Source organism: Danio rerio, chromosome 2, assembly GCF_052040795.2.
Source record: "Danio rerio strain M-AB ecotype USA chromosome 2, GRCz13ab, whole genome shotgun sequence".
Lineage (NCBI taxonomy): Eukaryota > Metazoa > Chordata > Actinopteri > Cypriniformes > Danionidae > Danio > Danio rerio.
The window spans coordinates 14,568,390-14,581,561 of NC_141022.1; the positions used below are offsets into that span (position 1 = coordinate 14,568,390).

General features: G+C 43.7%; 2 long non-coding RNA genes across 2 annotated transcripts in view; both read left to right on the plus strand.

Annotated features, from left to right (window-relative positions):
* Positions 1-1,264: 1,264 nt before the first annotated feature.
* The window catches only part of LOC147846242 (uncharacterized), a 61,725-nt gene continuing 49,817 nt past the window's right edge, over positions 1,265-13,172 (plus strand). Inside the window, exon 1 of the long non-coding RNA XR_015478317.1 lies at positions 1,265-1,672. This is a non-coding gene — a long non-coding RNA (uncharacterized LOC147846242). The remainder of the gene's footprint in view (positions 1,673-13,172) is intronic.
* Positions 2,922-10,073, plus strand: LOC147846243 (uncharacterized). Its single transcript, XR_015478316.1, has 4 exons — positions 2,922-4,276; positions 6,786-7,428; positions 8,922-9,068; positions 9,856-10,073. It is a non-coding gene; the product is annotated as an uncharacterized LOC147846243 (long non-coding RNA).

Consider the following 13,172-nt stretch of genomic DNA (forward strand, 5'->3'; position numbering starts at 1 on the left):
TCCTGTTGGGTTTGAGATATGGCTCCAAGAGACTTTTTCGTATGTTTTGGCATGTTTGAGGTGTGTGCCGATTTTCGTGCATGTGCGTGATTCATATATCGGGGGCTCGTCCGTTTAATTTTTCTAGGTGGCGCTGTCGAGTCATTTTGCCACGCCCACTGCCGAGACCCATATCATCAAGTCATTTACACCGCGTTTGGTGTGTGTGCAAATTTTCATGAGTTTTCGGGCATGTTTAGCCCCTCAAAAATGCCCCGATTAGGGGCGGAATAATAATAATAAAAAACGGAGCAATTCCAATAGGGCCTTGCACCGTTCGGTGCTCGGTCCCTAATAATAATAATAAACGGAGCAATTCCAATAGGGCCTACGCACCGTTTCGGTGCTCGGTCCCTAATTAAAGCTGCAAGCAGCGATGATAGGGACCTCGCACCCGGGCTCACCACCGCCCGGTGGCCTCAGGATGACAGAGTACATCGAACAATATTAATTTATGGCGATATATATAAAGAACCTGAGAAAATCACAGATTTATGCCAAACTTCCTCCTGTCAGCAGGTGGCGCTATAACTGTGTCTCAATATTATTATGTAGATGTGTTCAGGAAAGGACTTTTATCCACCATGTGAAGTTTCAGGCTGATCGGACATTGTGTGGTTGAATTATGAGCCAAATTGCCTTCTGCCAGCAGGTGTCGCTATGACAGACTCAATATTGGTATGTAGATGTCTTCAGGAGAGGAATTTAATAAACCATGTGAAGTTTTAAGCAGTTCAGACATTGTGTGGCTGAGTTATAAGCCAAACTTCTTGTAGCCAGCAGGTGGCGCTATGACAGACTCAATATTATTATGTACATGTGTTCAGGAGAGGATTTTAAACAACCATGTAAAGTTTCAGGCAAATCAGACATTGTGGGGCTGAGTCATAAGCCAAACTACCTTCTGCCAGGAGGTGGCGTTATGACTGACTCAATATTGTTATGTGGATGTGTTCAGGAGCGGACTTTTATCAACCATGTGAAGTTTCAGGCTGATCAGAGATTGTGTGGAGATTGTGTTATAAGACAAACTACATTCTGCCAGCAGGTGGCGCTTTTAAAGACTCAATATTATTATGTAAATGTGCTCAGGAGAGGACTTTCATCAATCATTTGACATTTTAGGCAGATCTGACAACGTGTGGCCGAGTTACAAGCCAAACTTCCTTCTGCCAGCAGGTGGCGTTATGACTGACTCAATATTATTATGTAGATGTGCTTAGGAGAGGACTTTCATCAACCATGTGAAGTTTCAGGCAGATCAGACATTGTGTGGTCGAGTTATAAGTACTTCCTGTTCCATGGCGAAGCGTTGAGGTTTGTCATTCCACCACAGACACGCCCCTCTACAAAAACTCTAGATCTTCACAATATATCATCGCTAGAGCTTTCAGATGACACCACTCTATTTTGGTGCTGATACAGGAAAGTTTGTGGAAGGAGTTTGTTACAATGTCAAACATGTCATTTCCTGTGGCCAGCAGGTGGCGCTGTAACTGTATCTGGATATTGCTATGTAAACGTGTTCAGGTCAGGACTGTTATTAAATGTGTGAATTTTGAGGCAGATCGAATATTGCATGCCTGAGTTATAACGACTTCCTGTTTTGTGGCGAATCATCAAAGTTTGCGAGGCCGCCACGGACACGCCCATCGATAAAAACTCTAAAGCTTCGCAATTTAACATCGCCAAGGCCTTTAGATGATAAAACCTAATTTTGGTGTCGATCGGATAAAATCCCTTGGAGGAGTTCGTTAAAATACAACGCCTGAAAATGGCAAAATTGGCACTTTTTCGCCGCAGGAAGTTAATAATATCTGACTTCCTGTTAGGTTTGAGATATGGCTCCAAGAGACTTTTTCGTATGTTTTGGCATGTTTAAGGTGTGTGCCCATTTTCGTGCATGTGCGTGATTCGTAGCTCGAGGGCTCGTCCGTTGAATTTTTCTAGGTGGCGCTGTCGAGTCATTTTGCCACGCCCTCTTCAGTATTGTTATGTGGATGTGTTCAAGAGATGACGTTTATCAACCATGTGAAGTTTCAGGCTGATCGGACATTGTGTGGTTGAGTTATAAGGACTTCCTGTTCCATGGCGAAGCGTTGAGGTTTGTCATACCGCCACGGACACGCCCCTCTGCGAAAACTCTAGATCTTCACAATATATCATCGCTAGAGCTTTCAGATAACACCACACAATTTTGGTGCTGATACGAAAAAATTTGTGGGAGGAGTTTATTACTCCGTAAATCATGTCATTTCCTGTGGCCAGCAGGTGGCGCTATAACTATATCTGGATATTGGCATGTAAACGTGTTCAGGTCAGGACGCTTATCAAGCGTGTGAATTTTGAGGCAGATCTGATAATGCATGCCTGAGTTATAACGACTTCCTGTTTTGTGGCGAATCATCAAAGTTTGCGAGGGCGCCACGGACACGCCCATCGACGAAAACTCTAAAGCTTCGCAATTTAACATCGCCAAGGCCTTTAGATTACAAAACCCAATTTTGGTGTCGATCGGATAAAATCCCTAGGAGGAGTTCGTTAAAATACAACGCCTGGAAATGGCAAAAACGCCACTTTTTCGCCGCAGGAAGTTAAAAATATCCGACTTCCTGTTGGGTTTGAGATATGGCTCCAAGAGACTTTTTCGTATGGTTTGGCATGTTTGAGGTGTGTGCCAATTTTCGTGCATGTGCGTGATTCGTGGATCGGGGGCTCGTCCGTTTAATTTTTCTAGGTGGCGCTGTCGAGTCATTTTGCCACGCCCACTTCCGAAGCCCATAATAAACGTAAATTTTCGCCACTTCTGAGGCGTGTGCAAAGTTGCGTGAGTTTTCGGGCATGTTTAGCCCCTCAAAACCGCGATTCATTCCGGACGAGAATAATAATAATAATAATAATAATAATTAAAGCTGCAAGCAGCGATGATAGGGACCTCGCACCCGGGCTCACCGCCGCCCGGTAACCTCGGGATGACAGAGAACAGCGAACAATAATAATTTAAGCCAATATATATATAAAGAACCAGAGAAAATCACAGATTTATGCCAAACTTCCTCCTGTCAGCAGGTGGTGCTATAACTGTGACTTAAGATTGGCATGTAGATGCCTTCAGTAGAGGAATCTTATCAAACATGTGAAGTTTCAGGCAACTCGGACATTGTTTGGCTGAGTTATAAGTAATTTCCTTTTGCTAGCAGGTGGCGCTATGACTGTGACTCAATATTGGCATGTAGATGTCTTCAGGAGTTGATTTTAATGAACCATGTGAAGTTTCGGGCAAGTCAGACATTGTGTGGCTGAGTTATGGTCCAAACTACCTTTTGTCAACAGGTGGCGCTATGACTATGACTCAATATTAGCATGTTGATGTCTTCAGAAGAGGCTTTTAATCAACCATGTGAAGTTTCAGGCAGATCAGATATTGTGTGGCTGAAATATGAGCCAAACTACTTTCTGCCAGCAGGTGGCACTATGACAGACTAAGTATTATTATGTAGATGTGTTCAGAAGAGGATTTTAATCAACCATGTGATGTTTCAGGCAGATCGGACATTGTGTGGTTGAGTTATAAGGACTTCCTCTTCCATGGCGAAGCGTTGAGGTTTGTCATGCCGCCACGGACACGCCCCTCTGTGAAAACTCTAGACCTTCACAAAATATCATCACTAGAACTTTCAGATAACATCACCCAATTTTGGTGCAGATACGATAAATTTTATGGAAGGAGTTTGTAACAGTGCAAAACATGTCATTTCCTGTGGCCAGCAGGTGGCGCTATAACTGTATCTGGATATTGGCATGTAAACGTGTTCAGGTCAGGACTGTTATCAAACGTGTGAATTTTGAGGCAGGTCGGATAATGCTTGCCTGAGTTAAAATGACTTCCGGTTTTGTGGCGAATCGTCAAAGTTTGCGAGGTCACTACGGACACGCCCATCGATGAAAACTCTAAAGCTTCGCAATTTAACATTGCCAAGGCCTTTAGATGACAAAACCCAATTTTGGTGTCGATCGGAAAAAATCCCTTGGAGGAGTTCGTTAAGATACAACGCCTGGAAATGGCAAAAATGCCACTTATTTTCCGCAGGAAGTTAAAAATATCCGACTTCCTGTTGGGTTTGAGATATGGCTCCAAGAGACTTTTTCGTATGTTTTGGGGTGTTTGAGGTGTGTGCCAATTTTCGTCCATGTGCGGGATTCGTAGATCAGGGGCTCGTCCGTTTAATTTTTATAGGTGGCGCTGTGGAGTCATTTTGCCACGCCCACTTTAATATTGTTATGTGGATGTGTTCAGGAGAAGAATTTAATCAACCATGTGAAGTTTCAGGCAGATCAGACATTGTGTGGTTGAGTTATAAAGCCTTCCTGGTCAATGGCGAAGCGTTGAGGTTTGTCAGGCCGCCACGGACACGCCCCTCTCTGAAAACTCTAGATCTTTACAATATATCATCGCTAGAGCTTTTAGATAACACTATCTAAATTCGGTGCTGATACGATAAAATTTGTGGGAGGAGTTTGTTACTCTGTAAAACATGTAATTTCCTGTGGCCAGTTGGTGGCGCTATAACTGTATCTGGATATTGGCATGTAAACGTGTTCAGGTCAGGACTGTTATTAAATGTGTGATTTTTGAGGCAGATCGGATAATGCATGCCTGAGTTATAATGACTTCCTGTTTTGTTGCGAACCGTCAAACTTTGCGAGGCCGCCACGGACACGCCCATCGACGAAAACTCTAAAGCTTCGCAATTTAACATCGCCAAGGCCTTTAGATGACAAAACCCAATTTTGGTGTCGATCGGATAAAATCCCTAGGAGAAGTTCGTTAAAATACAACGCCTGGAAATGGCAAAAATGCCACTTTTTCGCCGCAGGAAGTTAAAAATATCCGACTTCCTGTTGGGTTTGAGATATGGCTCCAAGAGACTTTTTCGTATGTTTTCGCATGTTTGAGGTGTGTGCCAATTTTCGTGCATGTGCGTGATTCGTAGATCGGGGGCTTGTCCGTTTAATTTTTCTAGGTGGCGCTGTCGAGTCATTTTGCCACGCCCACTTCCGACACCCATAATAAACGTAAATTTTCGCCACTTCTGAGGCGTGTGCAAAGTTCCGTGAGTTTTCGGGCATGTTTAGCCCCTCAAAATCGCGATTCATTCCGGAAAAGAATAATAATAATAATAATAAACGGAGCAATTCCAATAGGGCCTTGCACCGTTCGGTGCTCGGTCCCTAATAAACGGAGCAATTCCAATAGGGCCTTGCACCGTTCGGTGCTCGGTCCCTAATTAAAGCTGCAAGCAGCGTTGAAAGGGACCTCGCACCCGGGCTCAACGCCTGTTGGCCTCAGGATGACAGAAAACAGCGAACAATATTAATTTAAGCCGATTTATATATAGAACCTGAGAAAATCACTTATTCATGCCAAACTTTCTCTTGTCAGCAGGTGGCGTTATAACTCTGACTCAAGATTTGCATGTAGATGCCTTCAGTAGAGGAATTTTATCAACCATGTGAATTTTCAGCCAGATCGGACATTGTTTGGCTGAGTTATATGTAATTTCCTGTTGCCAGCAGGTGGCGCTATGACTGTGACTCGATATTGGCATGTAGATGTCTTTAGGAGAGGATTTTAATCAACCATGTAAATTTTCAGGCTGGTCAGAATTTGTGTGGCTGAGTTATAAGCCAAACTATCTTCTGCCAGCAGGTGGCGCTATGACTGTGACTCAATATTGCAATGTAGATGTCTTCAGGAGAAGAATTTAATCAACCATGTGAAGTTTCAGGCAGATCAGAGATCATGTGGCTGAGTTATAAGCCAAAATACCTTCTATCAGCAGGTGGCGCTATGACAGACTCAATATCATTTTGTAGATGTGCTTAGGAGAGGACTTTCATCAACCATGTGAAGTTTCACGCAGACCGGACATTGTGTGGTTGAGTTACAAGCCAAACTACCTTCTGCCAGAAGGTGGCGCTATGACAGGCTCAATATTGTTATGTGGATGTGTTCAGGAGAGGAATATGATCAACCTTGTGAAGTTTCAGGCAGATCACACATTGTGTGGTTGAGTTATAAGCATTTCCTGTTCCATGGCGAAGCGTTGAGGTTTGTCATGCCGCCACAGACACGCCCCTCTGCAAAATCTCTAGATCTTTACAATATATCATTGCTAGAGCTTTCAAATAACATCACTCAAATTTGATGCTGATATAATAAAGTTTGCGGAAGGAGTATATTACAATGTAAAACATGTCATTTCCTGTGGCCAGCAGGTGGCGCTATAACTCTATCTGGATATCAGCATATAAATGTATTCAGGTCAGGACTCTTATCAAATGTGTGAATTTTTAAGGCAGATTGGATAATGCATGCCTGAGTTATAACGACTTCCTGTTTTGTGGCGAATCGTCAAAGTTTGCGAGGCCGCCACAGACACGCCCATCGATGAAAACTCAAAAGCTTCGCAATTTAACATCGCCAAGGCCTTTAGATGACAAAACCAAAATTTAGTGTTGATAAGATAAAATCCCTAGGAGGAGTTCGTTAAAATACAACGCCTGGAAAAGGCAAAAATGCCACTTTTTCGCCGCAGGAAGTTAAAAATAACCGACTTCCTGTTGGGTTTGAGATATGGCTCCAAGAGACTTTTTCGTATGTTTTGGCATGTTTGAGGTGTGTGCCAATTTTCGTGCATGTGCGTGATTCGTGGATCGGGGGCTCGTCCGATTAGTTTTTGTAGGTGGCGCTGTCGAGTCATTTTGCCACGCCCACTTCAATATTGTTATGAAGATGTGTTCAGGAGAGGACTTTTATCAACCTCATGAAGTTTCAGGCAGATCGCACATTGTGTGGTTGAGTTATAAGGACTTCCTCTTCCATGGCGAAGCGTTGAGGCTTGTCATGGTGCCACGGACACGCCCCTCTGCGAAAACTCTAGATCTTCACAATATATAATCGCTAGAGCTTTCAGATAACACCACTCAAATTTGGTGCTGATACGATAAAATTTGTGGGAGGAGTTAGTCACACTGTAAAACATGCCATTTCCTGTGGCCAGCAGGTGGCGCTATAACTGTATCTGGATATCAGCATATAAACGTATTCAGGTCAGGACTCTTATCAAGCGTGTGAATTTTGAGGCAGATTGGATAATGCATGCCTGAGTTATAACGACTTCCTGTTTTGTGGCGAATCGTCAAAGTTTGCGAGGCCGCCACGGACACGCCCATCAACGAAAACTCTACAGCTTCGCAATTTAATATCGCCAAGGCCTTTAGATGACAAAACCCAATTTTGGTGTCGATCGGATAAAATCCCTAGGAGGAGTTCGTTAAAATACAACGCCTGGAAATGGCAAAAACGCCACTTTTTTGCCGCAGGAAGTGAAAAATATCCAACTTCCTGTTGGGTTTGAGATATGGCTCCAAGAGACTTTTTCGTATGTTTTGGCATGTTTGAGGTGTGTGCCAATTTCCGTGCATGTGCGTGATTCGTGGATCAGGGGCTCATACGTTTAATTTTTCTAGGTGGCGCTGTCGAGTCATTTTGCCACACCCCTTCCCGAGACCCATAATAAACGTAAATTTTCGCCACTTCAGAGGCGTGTGCAAAGTTTCGTGAGTTTTCGGGCATGTTTAGCCCCTCAAAACCGCGATTCATTCCGCGGAAGAAGAAGAAGAAGAAGAAGAAGAATTAAAGCTGCAAGCAGCGATGATAGGGACCTCGCACCCGGGCTCACCGCCGCCCGTTGGCCTCAGAATGACAGAGAACAGCGAACAATATTAATTTAAGCCGATTTATATAAAAAACCTGAGAAAATCACACATTCATGCCAAACTTTCTCTTGTCAGTAGGTGGCGCTATGACTGTGACTCAAGATTTGCATGTAGATGCCTTCAGTAGAGGAATCTTATCAACCATGTGAATTTTCAGCCAGATCGGACATTGTTTGGCTGAGTTATATGTAATTTCCTGTTGCCAGCAGGTGGCGCTATGACTGTGACTCGATATTGGCATGTAGATGTCTTCAGCAGAGGATTTTAATCAACCATGTAAATTTTCAGGCTGGTCAGACTTTGTGTGGCTGAGTTATAAGCCAAACTATCTTCTGCCAGCAGGTGGCGCTATGACTGTGACTCAATATTGCAATGTAGATGTCTTCAAGAGAGGAATTTAATCAACCATGTGAAGTTTCAGGCAGATCGGACATTGTGTGGCCGAGTTACAAGCCAAACTACCTTCTGCCAGCAGGTGACGCTATGACAGACTCAATATTGTTATGTGGATGTGTTCAGGAGAGGAATATGATCAACCTTGTGAAGTTTCAGGCAGATCGGACATTGTGTGGTTGAGTTATAAGCATTTCCTGTTCCATGGCGAAGTGTTGAGGTTTGTCATGCCGCCACGGACACGCGCTTCTGCAAAATCTCTAGATCTTTACAATATATCATCGCTAGAGCTTTTAAATAACATCACTCAAATTTGGTGCTGATATAATAAAGTTTGCGGAAGGAGTGTATTACAATTTAAAACATGTCATTTCCCGTGGCCAGCAGGTGGCGCTATAACTCTATCTGGATATCAGCATATAAACGTATTCAGGTCAGGACTGTTATTAAATGTGTGAATTTTGAGGCATATCTGATAATGCATGCCTGAGTTATAACGACTTCCTGTTTTGTGGCGAATCGTCAAAGTTTGCAAGGCCGCCACGGACACGGCCATCGATGAAAACTCTAAAGCTTCGCAATTTAACATCGCCAAGGCCTTTAGATGACAAAACCAAATTTTGGTGTTGATCAGATAAAATCCCTAGGAGGAGTTCGTTAAAATACAACGCCTGGAAATAGCAAAAATGCCACTTTTTTTGCCGCAGGAAGTTAAAAATATCTGACTTCCTGTTGGGTTTTAGATATGGCTCCAAGAGACTTTTTCGTATGTTTTGGCATGTTTGAGGTGTGTGACAATTTTCGTGCATGTGCGTGATTCGTATATCGGGGGCTCGTCCGATTAATTTTTGTAGGTGGCGCTGTTGAGTCATTTTGCCACGCCCACTTCAATATTGTTATGAAGATGTGTTCAGGAGAGGACTTTTATCAACCATGTGAAGTTTCAGGCAGATCGCACATTGTGTGGTAGAGTTATAAGGACTTCCTGTTCCATGGCGAAGCGTTGAGGTTTGTCATGCCGCCATGGACACGCCCCTCTGCGAAAACTCTAGATCTTCACAATATATCATCGCTAGAGCTTTCAGATAACACCACTCAAATTTGGTGCTGATACGATAAAATTTGTGGGAGGAGTTTGTCACACTGTAAAACATGTCATTTCCTGTGGCCAGCAGGTGGCGCTATAACTGTATCTGGATATTGGCATGTAAACGTGTTCAGGTCAGGACTCTTGTCAAATGTGTGAATTTTGAGGCAGATCGGATAATGCATGCCTGAGTTATAACGACTTCCTGTTTTGTGGCGAATCATCAAAGTTTGCGAGGCCGCCACGGACACGCCCATCGACGAAAACTCTAAAGCTTCGCAATTTAACATCGCCAAGGCCTTTAGATGACAAAACCCAATTTTGGTGTCGATCGGATAAAATCCCTAGGAGGAGTTTGTTAAAATACAACGCCTGGAAATGGCAAAAACGCCACTTTTTCGCCGCAGGAAGTCAAAAATATCCAATTTCCTGTTGGGTTTGAGATATGGCTCCAAGAGACTTTTTCGTATGTTTTGGTGTGTTTGAGGTGTGTGCCAATTTTCGTGCATGTGCGTGATTCGTGGATCGGGGGCTCGTCCGTTTAAATTTTCTAGGTGGCGCTGTCGAGTGATTTTGCCACACCCCTTTCCGAGACCCATAATAAACGTAAATTTTCGCCACTTCTGAGGCGTGTGCAAAGTTTCGTGAGTTTTCGGGCATGTTTAGCCCCTCAAAACCGCGATTCATTCCGCGGAAGAAGAAGAAGAAGAATAATAAGAAACGGAGCAATTCCAATAGGGCCTTGCACCGTTCGGTGCTCGGTCCCTAATAATAAGAAACGGAGCAATTCCAATAGGGCCTTGCACCGTTCGGTGCTCGGTCCCTAATAATAAACGGAGCAATTCCAATAGGGCCTACGCACCGTTTCGGTGCTCGGTCCCTAATAAACGGAGCAATTCCAATAGGGCCTTGCACCGTTCGGTGCTCGGTCCCTAATAAACAGAGCAATTCCAATAGGGCCTACGCACCGTTTCGGTGCTCGGTCCCTAATTAAAGCTGCAAGCAGCGATGATAGGGACCTCGCACCCGGGCTCACCGCCGCCCGGTGACCTCAGGATGACAGAGAACAGCGAACAATATTAATTTAAGCAGATGTATATAAAGAACCCAAGAAAATCACAAATTTATGTCAAACTTCTTCCTGTCCCCAGGTGGCGCTATGACTGTGACTCAAGATTGGCATGTAGATGTCTTCAGGAGAAAATTCTTATCAACCATGTGAATTTTCAGGCAGATCAGTCATTTTGTGGCTGAGTTATAAGCCAAACTACCTTCTGCCAGCAGGTGGCGCTAAGAGAGACTCAATATAATTATTTAGATGTGCACGGGAGAGTACTTTGATCAACCATGTGAAGTTTCAGGCTGATCGGATATTGTGTGGTTGAGTTATAATGAAAACTACCTTCTGCCAGCAGGTGGCGCTATAACTGTGACTCAAGATTGGCATGTAGATGCCTTCAGTAGAAGAATTTAATCAACCATGTGAAGTTTCAGGCAGGTCAGACATTGTTTGGCTAAGTTATGATCCAAACTACCATCTGCCAGCAGGTGGCGCTATGACTGACTCAATATTGTTATGTGGATGTGTTCAGGAGAGGAATTTTATCAACCATGTGAAGTTTCAGGCTGATCGGACATTGTGTGGCTGAGTTATAAGGACTTCCTCTTCCATGGCGAAGCGTTGAGGTTTGTCATGCCGCCACGGACACGCCCCTTTGCAAAAACTCTAGATCTTCACAATATATCATCGCTAGAGCTTTCAGATGACAACATCCAATTTTGGTGCTGATACGATAAAATTTGTGAGAGTAGTTTGTTACAGTGTAAATCATGTCATTTCCTGTGGCCAGCAGGTGGCGCAATAACTGTAACTGGATATCGGCATGTAAACGTGTTCAGGTCAGGACTCTTATCAAGCGTGTGAATTTTGAGGCAGATCGGATAATGCATGCCTGAGTTATAGTGACTTCCTGTTTTGTGGCGAGTCGTCAAAGTTTGCGAGGCCGCCACGGACACGCCCATCGACGAAAACTCTAAAGCTTCGCAATTTAACATCGCCAAGGCCTTTAGATGACAAAACCCAATTCTAGTGTCGATCGGATAAAATCCCTTGGAGGAGTTCGTTAAGATACAACGCCTGGAAATGGCAAAAACGCCACTTTTTCGCCGCAGGAAGTCAAAAATATCCGACTTCCTGTTGGGTTTGAGATATGGCTCCAAGAGACTTTTTCGTATGTTTTGGCGTGTTTGAGGTGTGTGCCAATTTTCATGCATGTGCGTGATTCGTGGATCGGGGGCTCGTCCTTTTAATTTTTCTAGGTGGCGCTGTCGAGTCATTTTGCCACGCCCACTTCCGAAGCCCATAACAAACGTAAATTTTCGCCACTTCTGAGTCGTGTGCAAAGTTGCGTGAGTTTTCGGGCATGTTTAGCCCCTCAAAACCGCGATTCATTCCGCGGAAGAAGAAGAAGAAGAAGAAGAAGAAGAAGAAGAAGAAGAAGAAGAATTAAAGCTGCAAGCAGCGATGATAGGGACCTCGCACCCGGGCTCACCGCCGCCCGGTGACCTTACGATGACAGAGAACAGACAAAAATAATAATTTAAGCCAATATATAAAAAAAGATCTAAGAAAATCACAGATTTATGCCAAACTTCCTCCTGTCAGCAGGTGGCGTTATGACTGACTCAATATTGTTATGTGGATGTGTTCAGGAGCGGACTTTTATCAACCATGTGAAGTTTCAGGCAGATCAGAGATTGTGTGGTTGAGTTATAAGAAATTCCTGTTCCATGGCGAAGCGTTGAGGTTTGTCATGCCACCACAGACACGCCCTTCTGCAAAAACTCTAGATCTTCACAATATATCATCGCTAGAGCTTTCAGATGACACCACTCTATTTTGGTGCTGATACGGGAAAGTTTGTGGAAGGAGTTTGTTACAGTGTCAAACATGTAATTTTCTGTGGCCAGCAGGTGGCGCTATAAATGTAACTAGATATCGGCATGTAAACCTGATCAGGTCAGGACTGTTATTAAATGTGTGAATTTTGAGGCAGATCGAATATTGCATGCCAGAGTTATAAAGACTTCCTGTTTTGTGGCGAATCATCAAAGTTTGCGAGCCCGCCACGGACACGCCCATCGATGAAAACTCTAAAGCTTCGCAATTTAACATCACCAAGGCTTTAAGATGACAAAACCCAATTTTGGTAATTATCAGATAAAATCCCTAGGAGGAGTTCGTTAAAATACAATGCCTTAAAATGGCAAAAGTGCCACTTTTTCGCCACAGGAAGTTAAAAATATCCTACTTCCTGTTGGGTTTGAGATATGGCTCCAAGAGACTTTTTCGTATGTTTTGCCATGTTTGAGGAGTGTGCCAATTTTTGTGCATGTGCGTGATTCGTAGATCGGGGGCTCGTCCGTTTAATTTTTGTAGGTGGCGCTGTCGAGTCATTTTGCCACGCCCACTTCAATATTGTTATGTGGATGTGTTCAAGAGATGACGTTTATCAACCATGTGAAGTTTCAGGCAGATCGGACATTGTGTGGTTGTGTTATAAGGACTTCCTGTTCCATGGCGAAGTGTTGAGGTTTGTCATACCGCCACGGACACACCCCTCTGCGAAAACTCTAGATCTTCACAATATAACATCGCTAGAGCTTTCAGATAACACCACTCAAATTTGGTGTTGATACGATAAAATTTGTGGGAGGAGTTTATAACTCCGTAAATCATGTCATTTCCTGTGGCCAGCAGGTGGCGCTGTAACTGTATCTGGATATTGGCATGTAAACTTGTTCAGGTCAGGACTCTTATCAAGCGTGTGAATTTTGAGGCAGATCTGATAATGCATGCCTGAGTTATAAT